Source organism: Bos taurus, chromosome 8, assembly GCF_002263795.3.
Source record: "Bos taurus isolate L1 Dominette 01449 registration number 42190680 breed Hereford chromosome 8, ARS-UCD2.0, whole genome shotgun sequence".
Lineage (NCBI taxonomy): Eukaryota > Metazoa > Chordata > Mammalia > Artiodactyla > Bovidae > Bos > Bos taurus.
In genome coordinates, this window is record NC_037335.1 from 78,712,849 (window position 1) to 78,732,991 (window position 20,143).

The 20,143-nt window shown below is 41.6% G+C and overlaps 1 pseudogene; it reads left to right on the forward strand.

The window, feature by feature from the left end:
* The window catches only part of LOC112447757 (nucleophosmin-like), a 51,472-nt pseudogene extending 36,639 nt beyond the window's left edge, over positions 1 to 14,833 (forward strand).
* The last annotated feature ends 5,310 nt before the right edge of the window (positions 14,834 to 20,143 follow it).

Consider the following 20,143-nt stretch of genomic DNA (forward strand, 5'->3'; position numbering starts at 1 on the left):
TATACTTGAAAGTTTCTAACAGAGTAGATCTTACATGTTATCACAACCAAAAAAAAAAAATTATGTGGGGTGAAGGAGGTATTGTGGGCTTTGCGTGTGGGCTCAGTTGTGTCTGACTCTTTTGTGACCCCTTGGGCTGTAGCCTTCCAGGTTCCTCTGTCCATGGAATTTTTCAGGCAAGAATACTGGAGTGAGTTGCCATGCCCTAGGGGTTCTTCCCAAGCCAGGAATCAAACCCATGTCTCTTGCAACTCTTGCATTGGCAGGGGGTCCTTTATAACTATTCCACCAGGGAAGTCCAGATGGAGGTGCCAACTAACTTTATTGTCATAATCATTGCCCAACATATAAGTGTATCAAATCATCAGGTTCTATACCTTAAACTCACACAATGCTGTCAATTTTATATCAATAAAGAGAAAAAAATTAAAAGGAAAAAATATAGGAGAATTCCTTTGGGAAACATAAAAGAATTCTTAATGAAGGCTTTACTGTGTAACCAAGTAACTGTGTAACCATGACAAGATACCCTTGCAAGGAAAGCGTGTCATAAGCTCTTTAGGAGCCTGGAATGTGAACTTCTTGGCATAAGACAAAGTGGACCATCCATCATTCTTCCTACCAAAAAGCTCATGTCCATGTTTCTGGCATGAGTAAGATACAGCTCAGATGAAGTATTAATAACCCTGAAAAACTAAAAAAGACCTCCCTTCTCCTATGGGAACCAATCAACTTTCTTCACTCTATGAGGGACAGACATATTAAAAAAAAATTCTACAACTTGAAAGATACCACCATTAAAAATGTTTGTTAGTCTCTGCCTGTATTCAAGGATCCATATAGTAAGTTTCAATTAAGAGTTAGTGATCTAGGGAGCAAACTCACCTCCTGGTGAATGAGTATGTATCCTTTTTAACATCAGATGATTAAAGTTTAGTCCTCACTTCATTTTACATTTTTGGTTGCCTAAGAACTCATTACTAAAGTGAGTATTATAATAATAGTAGCTATTTTAGCCTGGGTTTATCATTTCGTATATAAGTTTTCATTCCTTATTATATGAGTCTAATTACTTTTCTTTCTTTTATTGTCACTCATCTCAAAGATACTTTAGAAATAGGCAGGGTCTAAATAATAACTACATTAAAAAATTAATAAGGGCAATCTAAAAGACACATTAATCCCAACTTAATTCCAGACTCTGTTGTTTGCACAGGTCACAGTCAACTTCCACACACCTTGAAAGTTAAAGTGTTACTTGCTCACTCATGTCTGACTCTTGTAACTCCATGGACTGTATCCCGCCAGGCTCCTCTGTCCATAGGATTCTCCAGGCAAGAATACTGGAGTGGGTAGCCCTTCCCTTCTCCAGGGGAATCTTCCTGACCCAGGGATCAAACCTGCATTGCAGGCAGATTCTTTACCTTGTAAGCCACCAGGGAAACCTCAGCCTCTGAGATAAGTCAGCCTGACAGGGCTAGCCGGGTGGTTATTATGGGAATCCTGTCCAGCCAGTGAGAGCAGTGAGCAAGAAGAAAGGCAGAGAGACACAGATTTCCGCCCCAGCCCCAAGCCAAGGTGGCTGTGGAAGCAGAAAGGGAACAGCTAGGGTTGGACATGAGCCACCTCATCTGCATGGGAGATTTTTAGATTCACTGATCTCAAAAACATTTAGAGCTGAAATTGAAGGAGTCAGGGTGTATCACGCTGTCCACACATGGAATGTTGTCCAGCCGAGTAATGCTCACAGATGCAAACGGGAAAGACAAGATGTTTGCCTCCACCTCGACTATATTCCTATCACACACATGATGGTTTCTGCTTGGAACAATATGAAATTTTTAGAGCTCTGATTCCTTCCTTCCTTCCTACCTTCCCTCTTTCCTTCATTTCTTTTTTCCCTTCCTTCCTCACCTGCTCCTTCCCTGTTGTTCCTGGGACAAAGCCAAGTGTCTGTGGGGATCCTGCTGTGGGTGGTCTCTATGAGAGGCTGGCAGCTGTGCAGGATTCCAGGCAGGCTGGCTGGTTTCTTACCCCAACATCAGGCACAGTCTGTGCTCAGCAAGGGTGCGTGGAACTGAGTTGAGTCCTTTTCAAGAGACCATGGAGATTATAGAATCCAAAGAGCAACAAAATCTACAAAATATTCAGTGTACCCATTCGTTTGAAAACAGAAACCACGTCGAAGGGCGGGGGAGTCAAGAATAACTCCCTGTCTAGGCCATTCAGATGTGAGTGCTCCATAAATGGTCACTCAATAAAGATGAATTTTGATGAGAAAGGTGAAAATCAAACAAAGCATTAAATAAATACAGTCCACAAAAATTTCTTTTTCAAGCATATATCAAATGCAGTGATTCATTTGGATTCAGATGTGTATGTATTTCAGGTTGACTGATAAAAGGTGACTTAGGGAGACACAGAAAGTAATTGCATCCCTGACACTAAGCGTAAAATGCAATGACGGTCTTTATTAATCTGGGTAAGGCATTTATGTCTCTTGAAAGACAGTCATGGAATGGTTCTATCATTCTTTAAACAAGTTAGCTCTGGTCTCTCCCCCACCCCCAACTCTCTGTGCTCTTTACAGTCAGTGACACAGATGGTATTACTTTTTAGGAAGAGGACTGCCTCCAATATTAGTCTTCCAAGCTAAAATGTGATTTAAAACCTCTCAACCAGCACTTTATTCGTGGCAAGATGCATCGCCTATCCCTTGAGAAGTCATGAGTACAGTCTCCCTTTAAGGGCACTTAAAGTGGACTGAAATTGAATAATCTTTGCAATTTGCTATGGCTATTTCCCTCTGGTAGAGAATAAACCTAGAGCTGCAGAGAGCTCAGAGAATCACAGCAAGCCAAAGATTTGGGGTTTGGAGAAAAGCCCACCATCGTTTCCCACTCCCTATAACTACCCACCTTCAGGCCACAAATGAAAGAAAAGTATCTGTGCCCACAGATAATTTGAATGATTTCTCTGAATGTGACTCATTTAGATGAAACATATGGAAACTCACTTTGGCAAAAATGAACCAGGGAAGGTGGGGGTGGGGCGGGAGGAAAAAAAATAATCCATTTGACTAGATTACATCAAAAGCAAGGTTTTTTGGGGATGCCTCTTCAACATTACTTATATCCTCAATGGATTATTCCACATTTATAAAACAGCTTATGTTCCATATAGACCTTAGAAATTGTTATGCTTCTTCTCATTTGGATTCCAAGGAGACACAAGGAAATCTCTAGATGTAAAATGTGATTATGTTCTGGAATTTGCAATACTGAATTTTTTCACTGGGCTGACTGAAAGAAAGTGAAAGTGTTCTTTGCTCAGTCATGTTCGACTCTTTGTGAACCCATGGACTGTAGCCTGCCAGGTTCCTCTGTCCATGGGATCCTCCAGGCAAGAGTACTGGAGTGGGTAGTCATTCCCTTCTCCAGGGCATCTTTCGAACCCAGGGATCAAACCCGGGTTTCCTGCATTGCAGGCACGTTACCACCTGAGTCACTACCATAATCAGATTATGCGGATCCACCCAATCTCCATTTCCTTGGTGTGCTGTAGGTTTACTCCATGTTACACAACTTGTGCTCTTAAGGACTTTATCCCTCGACTTACTGGTATTACTGGAAAAGTTGTATCAACATGTAAACTACTGATAAGAACTACCGGCCCAAATGTTGTGATATATATGAAGTCACTCTTATCTCAACATGACACCAACAAAATGCACATAAGAGAGAAGTTATACTCAGTGTCGTGCAGGATGCTGCATCAACAAAATTATATGTCTGTTCCATCCTTATTTTGAGGAGCATACAATATCTGGTGGCCACAGATAAAGTTACAGATATAAGTTAGAATCATTCCACCAAAGAGCTTGAGTGCATGTTAAGGAAGGGGCTCTTCATCTTTAGAGGCAGGGTTTTCGGCCAATGCTGTGACTCCCCCTCTCATGTCCCTTAGATCCTACCATCTCTTTGTGCTTTGGATAACCTCCACCACCAATTATCTGCATCTCTGGACCTGAGAGCTTTTTCCAGAGCCATAGAAGATTGCCCTACAGACATGTGCAGGCCAGGAGTTCTGGAAAATTAGCACATCTCCAAAGCAACCCTCACCAATGACCAATGAGAGTTGGAGGATAAATACCTCAGCTTCCTCACCTCTAAATGGAATCATTCTGAGGCATGTGCTTTCTTCTATTTCCCAATTTCCCCAAGATTAAGCTCCAATTGCTCACCTTGGTAACTAGTGACCAATTCATCCTTGATTGACTGCCCTCCCATCCCCGTATCACTTTCCTCATCCTTGTCAATGTTCCATGCAACTCCTAAAGAAGCTCTTTGCATTTGAATCTTTGCCTCAGGTCAGCGTCAGAGGTAACCCAACTTAGGACAAGGTGAATCCACCCTCTAGGTTTGTCAGGAAATGCATGTGAGGAGCCACATCTGGACAGAAAAAAAAAAAAAAAAGGAAAGTACTCATCTCTTCTATGACCGAACTTGAGAGGATTCGTGGTTGTGCTGGTGTGACAGACACTGCTGGTTACATACTCCTCAGCAATTATTCCTCCGTCCATAGTCAATACAAATCAATTTGGTTTGGCCACAACAAGCTCAGAGTAGCTAAACCCCTCCCTCAACCTCTGAGGATGAGCCAAGCTCTGTGCAAGTCAATGGGACTGTTCTATTACCATTTGCTGATAATCTTCAGGGAAGGGCAGTTGACTGAATACCAGTCCGTGAGACATAAGCAGGACTTTGCCGAGGAGATCTTTGTCCTGTAAATAAACAGAGAGCTGGAAAGAGGGAGACCTTCATTTTTGGTCTTCACCTTCCTTCCTATTTGGGGCACCTTTGAGGGATGCTTGGAGTTACTGTAGTCATCTTATCCCTGTGAGAGAAAAGTTGTTGTATTGCTAAACCAACCCCAAAACTTCCTACCTCCAGACTTCATTTATGTAAGATAAAAGTTAGCCAAGATTTCTGTTGCTGACACCCCATGTATCCTGATTGATGCAAATGCAGTTCTAGAAACCAAATCAACAAGGAAAGATGGCTTGCAAGGAAAAGGGCTCAAAGTGCCAGTGGAAATAGGAAATCCCATATCATACTTTTCCTATGTGTCATTTTCATAGTTCACTTTAAATGTTTAAAATGAAGAAGACTGATGTTACTATTCCATTTCTCTCTTGGGAGACTTCTCCCAGAACTGTCTCTATATGGTAACAAAATTTTTAACCCAGCTTGGGTCCTCAGGCCTGCTTCCACCTCTGCCTGAATTCTTTCCCCTGCAGGTTCCTCCCTCACTTCCTTCAGGCCTCTGCTCGACTGTCACCTCCTCAGTGACAATCCCCTATGAGATGACATTAGCTTTTATCTCATCATCTCTTCTCAAGGAGAAAATATATGGGGTAAAATGAGATTCATCCCATGAAGCAGGAAGGTTATTACTGTTATTATAATTGGTGCATTAAAGCTTATAATGTGGCCCAGAGTGACCAGGTTATTAAAAGCTAATGCTACAGATTCATGCACCATCAAAGAGACTGGCTGGGTTGATGCAAGATACACACACAGAATTATTGGGCCCTTATTTTAAAGTCCTTTTAGCCACCTACTTCCAATAATAGTAGTTAATATTAAGGAATCATCCTTTTGGTTGATCAAATTTCTTGCAGAGTTTTTCTGCTTTCCTTTTATTTTGAGGATACGAGGCACATATCTTAACTCCCATATTTTAAAATTGTCACCAAATCACATGTTTCCCCTTAGGAGGGGAAAGGAGAAGAATAGCTCTGGGCCAAAATATCTCCTCTTTCCTTGAAATCTCTATTTGGATGACACAAAGCACCCAAGCTTCATACCACATATGCAAGTCTTAAAAGTTATTCACACATCCCTCTCCTTGACCTTTCTCTACCTGTACAGGATAGAAAGCTACAATACTGCATTTCCAAGCCTCCATTTAGCTAAGGGAGGTCATAAAACTTAGATCAGGCCAATGTGATGTCAGAAGAGTTCCTGGAGAAGAGAATCCTTCCCAAGTGAAAGGGAAAATCTTTGCTAGGATACAGCCCTCCACCTCTTGGCCCTGCTGCCAAGTTTCTACTTGTAAAGCAGGTACAAAGGCAGGGTCACAGCAGCCATCCTGAACCATGAGGAGATAAGCAAAGGGGTAAAGGGCTACACGTCACAGTAGGTAGACAGGAAAGAACCTCACTATCCCTGAACTGTTGCGCTACTTTTTAAGTACTAGAGTATATTACTGTAGATTCTGTTCTGCAAACCACACACACTCCTGACCATTCCAGTAGAAACTTTCTGTTCTTTGCAACTTTCACTAACATAAGACAGGGACTGAACTCATGAAACGCCATCTCACTTGGCCCCCTTTCCATTATCTTTTTCACAGTAAATAGTATTTACATCCTCCTGAACACATAGGCCAGAAACCTAGGAGCTATTCTTGACAATATTCCCCCTTTTATGTCCATATTCAAGTCATCATGGCCTAAATGTCCAACCACAATCATCATCTTAATTCCCAGTTCCAGATGCCACTGTCCTTCATCAGAGTGACTGTGACAGCCTCCTTGATTGTCTCCCTCTCAATATGAGATCCTCACATTGAAGGAAACGAACCAACAGGGAAGGTGTCTTGAGCTAGAGAGTCTCAGTTTGAAAAGGTCAAGTCTGTCCTCAAAGGAAGTTATTCTTTCTTAATGGTTCTCTCAGTCATTGGGTCACAAGGATTTATCTCTTCCCACCTTCACATCTAAATAATGTGACTCAACCAAAGGAAGCAAGGAGTGGAGAGAGACTATATTTTGTGAGAGTGAGAGAATAAATATGTGTTCCTGAGGTAGGGACGTCTTTTCAGCCTAGAATCTGGAAAAGGATCTTTGTCTAGTTACCCTATAAGGATGATTAGGATGGAATGGAGAAAAACAGGGTGAGTAACATGTAACATTTTTCCCCACCTTCACCCAAAGATGCTGAACTCCATTTTACTCTATCCCTTTCAAGAGCCCAACTTGGGGGTCAGAAACCACAGGTTTAAGCCTCCAATCTTCACTCTATGAACTTGGTGACATAGGTGGTCATTTTAGCCTCTCTGAATCACATATTTTACTTGGGAACTAGAACAAGGTACTCAACTGGTAAAGATTGAACCCATGCAGAAATGTGCCAAGAATCAATGAGGTTATGTATATGAACCCCATTTATGCATTGCAAAGCTCATATACACATTAGTTCATTTATTTGGACTTCTCATTCCCCAAACTCTATACTCTTTTCTTTCACGCCTAATGAAAGAAGATAATTCTCCCAAGGGCCACACCCTGAGTACCAGCCAGCTTTCCTGAAACTCCAGACTTTCTCTGTTGGCTTCCCCCTCTTTCACATGGCATTTCCTCAAGCCCCTCATGAAACTATCTTCCCTGGACCCAATTCAATTGTGTCCTGGGAAACAATTTACCCCCAGAAGTAAATTACAAGTTCTACTCACAGGCACTAACTGCTTATCATACAACTTTCAGGATCTTTCACACAAAACTAAGTGTGACAGGGAGAGACATACTGACCTTCTTTGAGCAGGAGGTCAGGGCATCTTGTGTTTATATCTGTGTTTGAGGTCACCAATCCCGGTAGAGGATGTGGCGCCTGCAGTTGTGACATGCACCCTATGTGAGACAGCCCCCAGTATTCCTGGAACCAGCCCCAAATCCTCCCCATCAACAATGCAGTAACTCATGGTGGTGGTTTAGAAGTTAAGTCATGTCTGACTCTTGCTACTCCATGGACTGTAGCCCGCCAGGCTCCTCTGTCCATGGGGATTCTCCAGGCAAGAATACTGGAGTGGGTTGAACTTAAATAAAAGCTAACCTCATCACCTCTTTTCACAGGTGAGGAAATCTGAGACCCAAATGAGGCAATGCTGAGAGGTAAACCCAGTCTCATGTTTCTGACAGGTCCTCTCCCAGACCTGCTGGTTCACCCAGTATGGTTGTTAAAGGTCATTCACAGAGAAGCACTCTTTTGCTTTCAACCTTCAGCCTCTGAAGATCCCCTCTGGAGCTATATTTAACATGCTATCTCCTTTCTGTCTGCTTATTCTACCATAACAAATTATCATAAACCGAGTGGCTTAAACAGTAGAAATTTATTTGCTCACAGTTATGGAAGCTAGATTTCTCTGTACCAACAGGGTTGATATCCAGTGAGAGTTCTCTACCTTGGTTGCAGTTGGTTGCCTTCTCCTATGGCCTTGCCTCTGTGTGTGCATGTGGGGAGAGAGAAATAGAGAGTGGAGGGGGAGAGATCTTCCCAATTTTTATAATACAAACAGTTCTATCAGGTAAGAACTCAACCTCACTTAACATTAGTTACCTGTTAAAAGCCATATCTCCAAATACAGTCACATTATATTAAGCATATGAATTAGTGCAGATGTGCATGCTAAGTCACTTCAGTCATGTTTGACTCTGTATGACCCTATGGATTGTAGCCCCCCAGGATCATCTATCCATGGGGATTCTGCAGGCAAGAATACTAGAGTACGTTGCCATGCCCTCCTCCAGGGGATCTTCCCAACTCAGGGACTGAACCCTCATCTTTTGTCTCCTGCATTGGTAGGTGGGTTCTTCACCACTAGCACCACCTGGGAAGCCCCATGAACTACTGGTGGGAACACAATTCAGTCTCTAGCACTTTCACAACCCACTACTCAAGAGTCTGATTTCATAACCCTTGAGCTCCAACTAGGCATTTGAAGAACAAATGGCACCCCACTCCAGTACTCTTGCCTGGAAAATCCCATGGATGGAGGAGCCTGGTGGGCTGCAGTCCATGGGGTTGTGAAGAGTCGGACACGACTGAGCGTCTTCACTTTCACTTTTCACTTTCATGCATTGGAGAAGGAAATGGCAACCCACTCCAATGTTCTTTCCTGGAGAATCCCAGGGACGGGGGAGCCTGGTGGGCTGCCATCAGTGGGGTCGCACAGAGTCGGACATGACTGAAGCGACTTAGCAGCAGCAGCAGCAGCAGCAGCAAACTGTATTAATATCACTTATTGTTTTTAAATATAGCCAGAGCATGACAATGGTTACAATATTTATTCTTCTAGACCACACAAAGTATTCATTTCACTCAACATGAGCTAAGTCGCTTCAGTCATGTCCAACTCTTTGCAACCCTAAGGGCAGAGGAGCCTACCAGGCTCCTCTGTCCATGGAATTCTCCAGGCAAGAATACTGGAGTGAGTTGCCATGCCCTCCTCCAGGGAATCCTCCTGATCCAGGGGTCAAACCGGGTCTCCTGCATTGCAGGTGGATTCTTTACCACTAGCACCAGCTGGGAAGCCTTCACTCCGTATGCTGCTGCTGCTGCTAAGTCGCTTCAGTCGTGTCCAACTCTGTGTGACCCCATAGACTGCAGCCCACCAGGTTCCCCCATCCCTGGGATTCTCCAGGCAAGAACACTGGAGTGGGTTGCCATTGCCTTCTCCGCTCACTCAGTATATCCGCCCTTAATTTACTGTGTCTGAGTAGTGAGTCCTGAACGTCTGTTTTGCCTAAATAAGGAAAACAGACAATTCAGTGTATCACTCCCTAACTTTAATAACATCTGGAGACAATATGACAAGGTTGATGTACTATAACACTTGTTAAAGTGAAACTCAACCCACATTGCTTTCACAAACCACCAGGCAGCCAATTAAACATCCTACAGCCCATGAGCTCAGTGTCTGCTAACAGAAAGGCCAAGCAACCTCATTACTGGCAAGATTAATTTCATCACTTTTTTGTACTAAGTGCCTATGAGTCACTCCCAAAATTTAAAACACAAATACAAAATATTAATGAAAGTATTTCCCAAATGTGTGGAATTCCTCATGGCTCTCTGCCCACTCATTTCACCTCTCCTGGGTCACCTACCTACAAAACTCTACTGGCAACCTGCATTTTAGAAGACATGAGTTTAGGAACCTCAAAAACAAAAATAACAAGATGTGCCATCTTCTACATATTTGCAAATCTGGGATAGTGCATGCACTTTTGTACTGTAGGAAGAGTCCTCTGATCCAACAGCTGGCACTTGTTCTCGCATTTGAAGCTTTGCAAAAGAAAGAGAAGGAAAAGACAAAATTTAATTCTAACATAGAAAGCAATCTGTTTTACAGCTGGAGGCATTCAGAAATGCACAGCATGGAATGATGTTGTTTGTGCTGAGAGGTGTCTGGGGCGCTGAGGTCCTCCCAGCTGGGAGTGCCTTGGTACAGGTGCTGAAGCATGAAGTCCCCAGAGGGCCAGCTACTCCCTCCTCTTCACCATCCCCCAGGAGAGCTTTACTCACAAAACATGCACTCTGACCAATGACTGAAGTATATCAACTATTCTCATAGATCTTAAGGAAAACACATGATCCTAATTTTAGGTGTTTGAGAAGCAAAAAAAAAAAAAAAGAATTTGAGTTTGCCAAGTAACATTATGGTGATGACCCTCTTACTTATATGTGAAACCCAAGGTCTATCCCGACTTTCAGGCAATGAAAAAGTGATGCTCACAGCAGGGCTCTGGGCCCAGGTGTGAGTAACAGTATTTACAGGAATAGACATACTCTACACAAGTCAGTCAGTTCAGTCACTCAGTCATGTCCGACTCTTTGCAATCCCATAGACTGCAGCACGCAAGGCCTCCCTGTCCATCACCAACTCCTGGAGTTTAATCAAACTCATGTCCATTGAGTCAGTGATGCCATCCAACCATCTCATCCTCTGTCATCCCCTTCTCCTCCCACTTTCAATCTTTCCCAGCATCAGGGTCTTTTCAAATGAGTCATTTACAACAGAAATATAACAGTGTTGGTTAGTAATTAATCATCCTAATAGGCTATATACACACTTAAGTTAGAACATAATATTCTGAAGTCGTTTCCTGAAATAAGACCTTTTACCTAAATACATTGCAAATGTAAAATGAAATGATAAAGGACTAGAAGGAAATGTAAACAAGTATTGTATTATCTAAGGAGGGAGGTAGTCTTTCTAAGTGTGATACCAATGACAGAAATCACAACTGTAATAGATTTGACTGCCTAAAAGCTCAAAGCAATCAAACAAATTAAAGGGGAAAAAAAGTAACAGCAACAAAGATTACTAACATAGAAAAGTACATCAACAAAATTCAAAGCCTAAAAAGAATAGAGAAAAAAATTTTGGCAACAAAGAAAACAGATAAAGAATGAGTAAACTTAATGTGGTGGTGGTTTAGTCTCTAAGTCGTATCCAACTCTTGTGACCCCATGGACTGTAGCCTGCTAGGCTTCTCTGTCCATCGGATTCTCAGGGCAAGAATACTGGAGTGGGTTGCCATTTCCTTCTCCAAGGGATCTTCCCAACCCTGGAATTGAACCTGGGTCTCCTGCACTGCAGGAAATTCTTTACTGACTGAGCTACAAGGGAGGCCCCAAACTTAATGTACACAAAGCAATTAAAAATCAAGAGGAACCCCTGTGTGATTCCCTCCTTCATGACTGTATCTCCATCCACTTTCTCTCCTATCAAGTACCAGTCAGTACCCCAAGGACAGTTTAGTTGAAATGAACATGAGTCCTTGAGTCCCCAGAACTGACCAAAACTTGTGATTTTAAAGTGGATGATAATGGAAGAAGGCTGAGCACTGAAGAATTGAAGGCTGAGCACCAAAGAATTGATGCTTTTGAATTGTGGTATTGGAGAAGACTCTTGACAGTTCCTTGGACTGCAAATAAATCAAACCAGTCAATCCTAAAGAAAACCAATCCTGAATATTCATTGGAAGGACTGATGCTGAAGCTGAAGCTCCAATACTTTGGCCAACTGATGCAAAGAGCCGACTCATTAGAAAAGACCCTAATGCTGGGAAAGATTGAGGACAGGAGGTGAAGGGTTCGACAGAGGATCAGATGGGTGGATAGCTTCACTGACTCAATGGACATTAGTTTCTGCAAACTATGGCAGATGGTGAAGGACAGGGAAGCCTGGCATGCTGCAGTCCATGGGGTCACAAAGAGTCAGACATGGCTGAGCAACTCAACAACAACAATAATGGAAGATGACCTACAGTTAGCTCTAAGAATAACTGATACAAAAGATAAATTGCACATTACCAAAACAGTGGCAATGAATTATGCAAACAGTCAAAGTTGGCAACTTTGAAAACATCTATATAGTCAACGGTTTCCCTTGGGAGCTTTGAAATAACACCACTTGTGGCTTAGAGTTAAGGGATGGTTCATGCATATTAGTAGACAGTACTTGGTTGGTGTGAAGGAAGATGAAGAATCAAAAGATGAAGAGGAGAAGGTGAAACTCCTAAGTATGTCTGGAAAGTTATCTGCTCCTGAAAGTGGCGGCAAACTTCCACCAAAAAAAAGGTCAAACTTGCTGTGAAGATGATGATGATAATGAATATAATGAGGAAGCTGAAGAAAAGGCTCCAGTAAAGGAATCCATATGAAATATGTGTGTGTGCTAAGTCACTTCAGTTCAGTTCAGTTCAGTCACTCAGTCGTGTCCAACTCTTTGCAACCCCATGGATCACAGGACACCAGGCTTCCCTGTCCATCACCAAATCCTGGAGTATACCCAAACTCATGTCCATCCAACGATCTCATCCTCTGTCATCCCCTTCGCCTCCTGCCCTCAATCTTCCCCAGCATCAGGATCTTTTCAAATGAGCCAGATCTTCGCATCAGGTGGCCAAAGTATTGGAGTTTCAGCTTCACCATCAGTTCTTCCAATGAACACCCAGGACTGATCTCCTTTAGGATGGACTTGCTGGATCTCCTTGCAGTCCAAGGGACTCTCAAGAGTCTTCTCCAACACCACAGTTCAAAAGCATCAATTCTTCAGTGCTCAGCTTTCTTTGGGGCTTCCATGGTGGCTCAGGTGGTAAAGCATCTGCCTGCAGTACAGGAGACCCAGGTTCGATCCCTGGGTTGGGAAGATCCCCTGGAAAAGGAAATGGCAACCCACTCCAGTACTCTTGCCTGGAAAATCCCATGGACTGAGGAGCATGGTAGGCTACAGTCCATAGGGTCGCAAAGAGTCAGACACGACTGAGTGACTTCACTTTCAGCTTTCTTTATAGTCCAACTCTCACATCCATACATGGCTACTAGAAAAACCATAGCCTTAACTAGACGGACCTTTGTTGGCAAAGTAATGTCTCTGCTTTTTAATATGCTGTCTAGGTTGGTCATAACTTTACTTCCAAAGAATATATGTATTTTAATTTCATGGCTGCAGTCACCATCTGCAGTGATTTTGGAGCCCCAAAAACTAAAGTCAGCCACTGTTTCCACTGTTTCCCCATCTATTTGCCATGAAGTGATGGGACCAGATGTCATAATCTTAGTTTTCTGAATGTTGAACTTTAAGCCAACTTTCTCACTCTCCTCTTTCACTTTCATCAAGAGGCTTTTTAGCTCCTCTTCAATTTCTGCCATAAGGGTGATGTCATCTGCATATCTGAGGTTACTGATATTTCTCCCGGCAATCTTGATTCAAGCTTGTGCTTCCTCAAGCCCAGCATTTCTCATGATGTACTCTGCTTAGAAGTTAAATAAGCAGGGTGACAATATACAACCTTGACGTACTCCTTTTCCTATTTGGAACCAGTCTGTGGTTCCATGTCCAGTTCTAACTGTTGCTTCCTGACCTGCATACAGGTTTCTCAAGAGGCAGGTCAGGTGATCTGGTGTTCCCATCTCTTTCAGAATTTTCCACAGTTTATCATGGTCCACACAGTCAAAGGCTTTGGCGTAGTCAATAAAGCAGAAATAGATGTTTTTCTGGAACTCTCTTGCTTTTTCCATGATCCAGCAGATGTTGGCAATTTATTCTCTGGTTCCTCTGCCTTTTCTAAAACCAGCTTGAATATCTGGATGTTCACAGTTCACATATTGCTGAAACCTGGCTTGGAGAATTTTGAGCATTACTTTGCTAGTGTGTGAGATGAGTGCAATTGTGTGGTAGTTTGAGCATTCTTTGGCATTGCCTTTCTTTGGGATTGGAATGAAAACTGACCTTTTCCAGTCCTGTGGCCACTGTGAGTTTTCCAAATTTGCTGGCATATTGAGTGCAGCACTTTCATAGCATCATCTTTCAGGATTTGAAATAGCTCAACTGGAATTCCATCACCTCCACTAGCTTTGTTCGAAGTGATGCTTCCTAAGGCCCACTTGACTTCACTTCCCAGAATGTCTGGCTCTAACTGAGTGATCACACCATTGTGATTATCTGGGTCGTGAAGATCTTTTTTGCACAGTTCTCCTTTGTATTCTTGCCACCTCTTCTTAATATCTTCTGCTTCTGTTAAGTCCATACCATTTCTGTCCTTTATTGACAGTCATTTCAGTTGTGCCCAACTCTTTGCAACCCTATGGACTGCAGTCGGCAAGATTCCTCCACCCATGGGATTCTCCAGGCAAGAATACTGGAGTGGGTTGCCATTCTCTCTTCTAGGTGATCTTCATGACCCAGGGATTGAACCCAGGTCTAAAATGCATAAAAATCAAACCAGAATGACAAGACTCAAAACTATTGACACCAAGATGAAAAGGTCAAGAATCTCAAAAACATAGAAAAACTCCTAAAACACCAAAAGGAGCTGATTTTAGAGAACACATTAAGTAGAAGGCAAGCAAGTATAGAAAAAGGTGGTTCTCTTCCAAAAGTGGAACCCAAGTTCATCAATTATGTGAAGAACTGCATCTGGATGACTGACCAGAAGTATGTTCAAGATCTCTGGCAGTGAAAGAAATGTCTTTTAAGAAAATAGCTTAAACAGTTTGTTAAAATTTTCCATCTTATTTTTGTAACAGTTTATAATCTGACTATCTTTTTTTTTTTCAGTTGGGATATTGGCATCTCTATTTGTACTAATCTCTGTTTCGGGAAGGGATTGGTTTGTTTTATTTTCTAATTGAAATTTCAATTTAATTTAAAGTTTAAAAGAATTGATGAGAAAAAGATAAGTCCCCCAATAGAAAAAATTATAGTCAAAGAACATGCTCAGATAATTTACAAACACAGAACCCAAATATTGGGGTTTTTTTTAAGTATAATGTCCTTAGTAATCAAAGAAATGAAAAGTGTAAATATACATATATTTTTTCATTTACTAAATTGACAATTTAAAAATAAATAATGGAACCATTTGGGAAAGAATGTGGAGAAACTTATAAACTGGGTCTGGGAATGACAGCTTATCCATTTATTTCCAGGTTTATAATTTTGCAGTAGGAATCAAAAGTCCCAAAATTTACAATTCATTTGACACTAGAATTCCAAACTCAATCTAAGGAAAAAATTGTGGATAATTACAAAAAATGAAGCTATAACACCCATGACCATGTTGTTTACAAGAGGGAAATAATATTGGGTATATCAATATAATATATTGTATTATATTTATACAATATAAGTGTATTCTATAAATACACTCATACAATAGAATATGAGGCAGTGATTTAAAATTATGTCAGAAAGACATTTACCACTATTAAATTTTGATAGGTTCATAAAAAATATAAACCTTTATTTATAAACATATAATATATGTATAAATATATAAATGGTAATACCCATATAAAAGAGTAAAAGCATATAACTAAAATGCTAGCAGTGATGAAATCACAAATGATATTTATTTTGTTCTTTTTTGCTGTTTTACTTCTTTTTGCTTTTTCATAGTTTCTACATTGTCTTCAAATAGCATATAACTTTTATAACAAAAAATAAAGGTTTTGTTTTTTTTAAAGAAGAATTTTATAAGCAAAAGGGAAAAGCCAGTAATCCAACAAGCTTATGTGTTTCCCACCAAAGTAAATGGCTTTCATTTACGGCTTCCAAAGAGCATGCTGCCTCTCTTTCTACCCCCTGATCTGCATCCAACTCTGTTATAATTTCCTTCACATCATGAAAAAAATTACCCAAAACCCCAAGCTCACTCATTCAATTAACTCCCTACCTCTTCCTTACTCAGTATTCAATTAACATTGAATCACTTTAAGTCTTGCTATTTTAAAACCTGCTCTAGCTAATCTATTTTTTTTTTTTAACAATCAGCTCTGGTTTTTACTTCTGAGCCTTCAAACATCTCTGAGAACAAGTGGATCTTTGAAAACAAGTCACTCGGTTGTTCTGGGCCTGTTCTCTGGAGTTCGATAGGTATATAAGACAAAATGAAATAACTTGGACGCTTCCAACTCAGAGCAGCCGTGCACCAAGGAAAGCAAAAAAAGCAGGCCTTGGCCATGAAAAAATGCAGGCCTAGGGCATGAACATACCTGACATGGGTCAGGGTAAGGATCTTTTTTTAAATGAATTACCCCACACAGTTTTGTAGGAAGCACACTGCAGTCTCATGCTGTATGGGTCTCTGGCCCTTGTTTGCAGTCAACTCCCTGTGTGACTTTGGACAAGCAGTTTAATTGCTCTGTGTATTCTTTACATCATTCTTAAAACTATGGTATTATTTCTAAGATGACATCTAAATTGATGGGCCTTCCTGCCCCTTTTAACCCGAATTGTGTTACTCTAAGGGCTTCCCTGATAGCTCAGATGGTAAAGAATCCACCTGCAATGCGGGAGACCTGGGTTCGATCCCTGGATTGGGAAGATCCCCTGGAGAAGGGATAGACTACCCACTCCAGTATTCTTGCCTGGAGAACCCGATGGACGGAGGAGCCTGACAGGCTACTGACCATGAAGTTGCAAAGAGTTGGACACAGCTGAGCGACTACGCACAGCACAGTGTAACTCTAACAAATTCATCAAGTCTATATAATCAGCCAAGCCCCCTTAAAGTATTAATAGCTCACAGGCCAGTATCACTACAGATACATTTCTCTTTGTTTCTGTGTGTACTGAAGCTATTTAGCCTATTCACAACTATTACATATTCATTATGTCCTATAATAATAGATTCCTTTGATCCTTTTCCTCTATTCTCCCATCCTTCATTTTTCTCCCTGTTCCATCCATCTTCTTGCTTTGATTCTGGATATAGTGAGTCACTTACTTACCTTTACAGACTAGGGAAGGGCCCTTTATATTTTTTAACCTGAGGGAAGTTAGTCATTGGAAATGCTTTGATTTATTGCAACTTATCACATATATTGTTATTTCAAAGTAAAAAGAGAGCCAATCAGAAAGCAGAAGAGCAAAAATGAAAAGAGTTATCAGCTAGATGGCCCAAGCATGGGACTAATGTCTTGCAAAGTTCACAAACACAGCACTGTTCTCAAACAAAAGTAAGACTCTTCTGACTCTCTGATCCAAGAAAAGAGATCAATACTAACTACATTCTGGAAAGGGTGTGGACCACTCATCACTGGTGGAAGTGTGCAATGGCACAGCCACTCTGGGAAAGAGTGAAGCCGTTTCTCACAAAACTAATTCTGCATTTACCACATGGCCTGACAAATACACTCTTGGGCACTTGTGCCAGAAACTGATATTCACACAAAAACCTGTACACAGATGGTCAGCTTTATACACAATGTCCCCAAATAGGAACCAACTGAAATGTCCTTCAGTGGGTGAATGGCTAGAGGTTGTGAGGCATCTAAACCATGAAATACTACTCTGCAATAAGAAGAAACAATTTTTTAATATTTGTTTACTTTTATTTATGTATTCATTAATTGGCTTGCCAGGTCTTAGCTGCAGATGGGATCTTCGATCTCTTTGCAGCATGCAAGATCTTTAGTTGCAACATGTGAACTCTTAGTTGTAGCATGTGGGATCTAGTTCCCTGACTAGGGATCAAACCCGGGTCCTCTACACTGGGACCTGGAATCATAGTCACTGAACCACCAGGGAAGTCCCAGGAACAAACTATTGACAACTTAACAACACATGAGAACTTGGTTGGATCTGAAGGGAGATACACTGAGAAAATTTCTCAAAGGCTATACCTATATGATTCCTTTTCCAAAAAAAATTTTTTATTGAAACTATAGTTGATTTATAATGCTGTGGTAGTTTCAGGTGTCCAGCAAAGTGATTCACATTCTTTTCCATTCTAGGTCATCTGTATGATTCCTTTTACACATCATTCTCAAAATGATGCGATTATAGAGTTGAACAGCAGATTAAGGGTTGCCAGCACTGATTAGTGGGGCGGGGGAAGAGAAGGAGGAGGTTGTGGCTATTAAGTGATCCTTGGAATGGAACTATCTTGTACCTTCAGTGTGGTAGCAGCCACACACATCTGCCCAGCTGATAAAATTACAAAGAACTAGCTATACACAGATGAGTGCATGTAAAACTGCTAAAAATCCAAATAAGGTCACTGGATTGTGTCAATATCATCAATATCAGTTTCCTGGATTTGATATTGTACTATAATTATGCAAGATGCAAGAGAGGGAAATCAATGCTAACAGCACATATATGGACAATAAAGAGCCACCATCAACTTAGAGTATTGGATTTTTCCTGTAAAGCCTTTTTATCGAATGGAAATGCAAATCTCCCCTATAGTCCACATTCCCTGAAATTTTAAATTATTCCTAACTTTAGGTGTTCTATTTTGTGGTGGTTGTCATGGTGATGTTTAAAGAAAGGGAGAACTATAAAGTGCTATACAAAGATCCTATGTTCTCCAAGTCACTGGAATAGTATTTCCTTACTGTAGCATATGCCATTGGTTCCCCATCTCCAGGCTTAGCCGACCCCAGTGGTCACCTGCAGGCAAAACACCCGAAAGCTGATTCCTCAGGAGCAACCCTCAAGCAAGAAAGGGCAGGAGTTGGTGGTTCTGCATCATCTTCCTCCCTGGGGGGTGGGAGGAACCTGCAGTGAAATCCTGTATTATTCCTCAAAGCATCCCCAGCAGGATTGAACCTCAGCTGCCCACAGCACTAATCTGCCCATGGTCACACGTTTTATTGGCTCTTCTTTCCTTCCTATGTCTCTCTCCCCTCTCCTTCATTCCATCTCCCAAATAAACATCTTGGACCCAGCTCCTTGTCACAGGGTCTACTTTTGGAAGGACTCAAATTCAGATGCTCACATGAAGGATACCTAGATGCAAATTACAAGGTCTGTTCTCTAATTTTACCCTCTCTGATCAATACCAAACCCCAAAAGAAACTGCCACACACTTCATGGAGATGTAACACAATTTGTCCAAGACTGATAACAGCATTTCTGGTAAATAGTTTTGGGCATTTTTTAATCTCCTATCCTAGTTGTTGTTGTTTAGTTGCTAAATCACGCCCAACTCTTTTGTAAACCCATGGACTGTAACCAGCCAGGCTCCTCTGTCCATGGGATTTTCCAGGCAAGAATACCAGAGTCGGTTGCCATTTCCTTGGGGATCTTCCTGACCCAGAGATCAAACCTGCATCTCCTACATTGGCAGGCAGATTCTTTACCACTGAGCCCCCAGGGAAGCCCTCCATCTTAGTTTCCTGGTAACAAATACAGACATTTGTCCACTAGGGTGTTTGTTTACCAGCTAACTATAAAGCCTTTTTTATACAGGTTACATTTGCTGAAGCAAATCTGCATTCAGTGTGTATGTCTTTAGAAAATGGCAATACTTGTATTCTAGATTCTAGAAGCTTAGCCCGTTTCTGCAAACCCAGTGGTCTCATCAAAAGAGTCAAAGTGTTGGCTAGTTTCAAGAAGCCCCCCTTAGTGACTCAGGAAAGTCAACTTATATCACACTATGATCTGAAAATGAAGAAAGTGAACGGATACTTTGGGATCCTATGTGTGTGTGCTAAGTCACTTCAGTCACGTCTGACTCTTTACAGCCCTATGGACTGTAGCCCACCAGGTTCCTCTGCCCATGGGATCTCCAGGCAAGAATGCTGGAGTGGGTTGCCATGTCTTCTAGGGGACCTTCCAGACCCAAAGATTGAACCAGAGTCTCTTATGTCTCTTGCATTGGCAGATAGGTTCTTTACCACTAGGGCCACCGGGGATGCCCTTGGGATCCTGTATCTCATGCTAAATATAACCCACCTAGACTATAGCCAGCTTGAGTCCTATAAATTAGTATCTTGAAACACTCTTCTCTGAAACGTGGCTGGTATCAAGACTGCCCTCCACTGGCATCATTTTCAGTGATTTT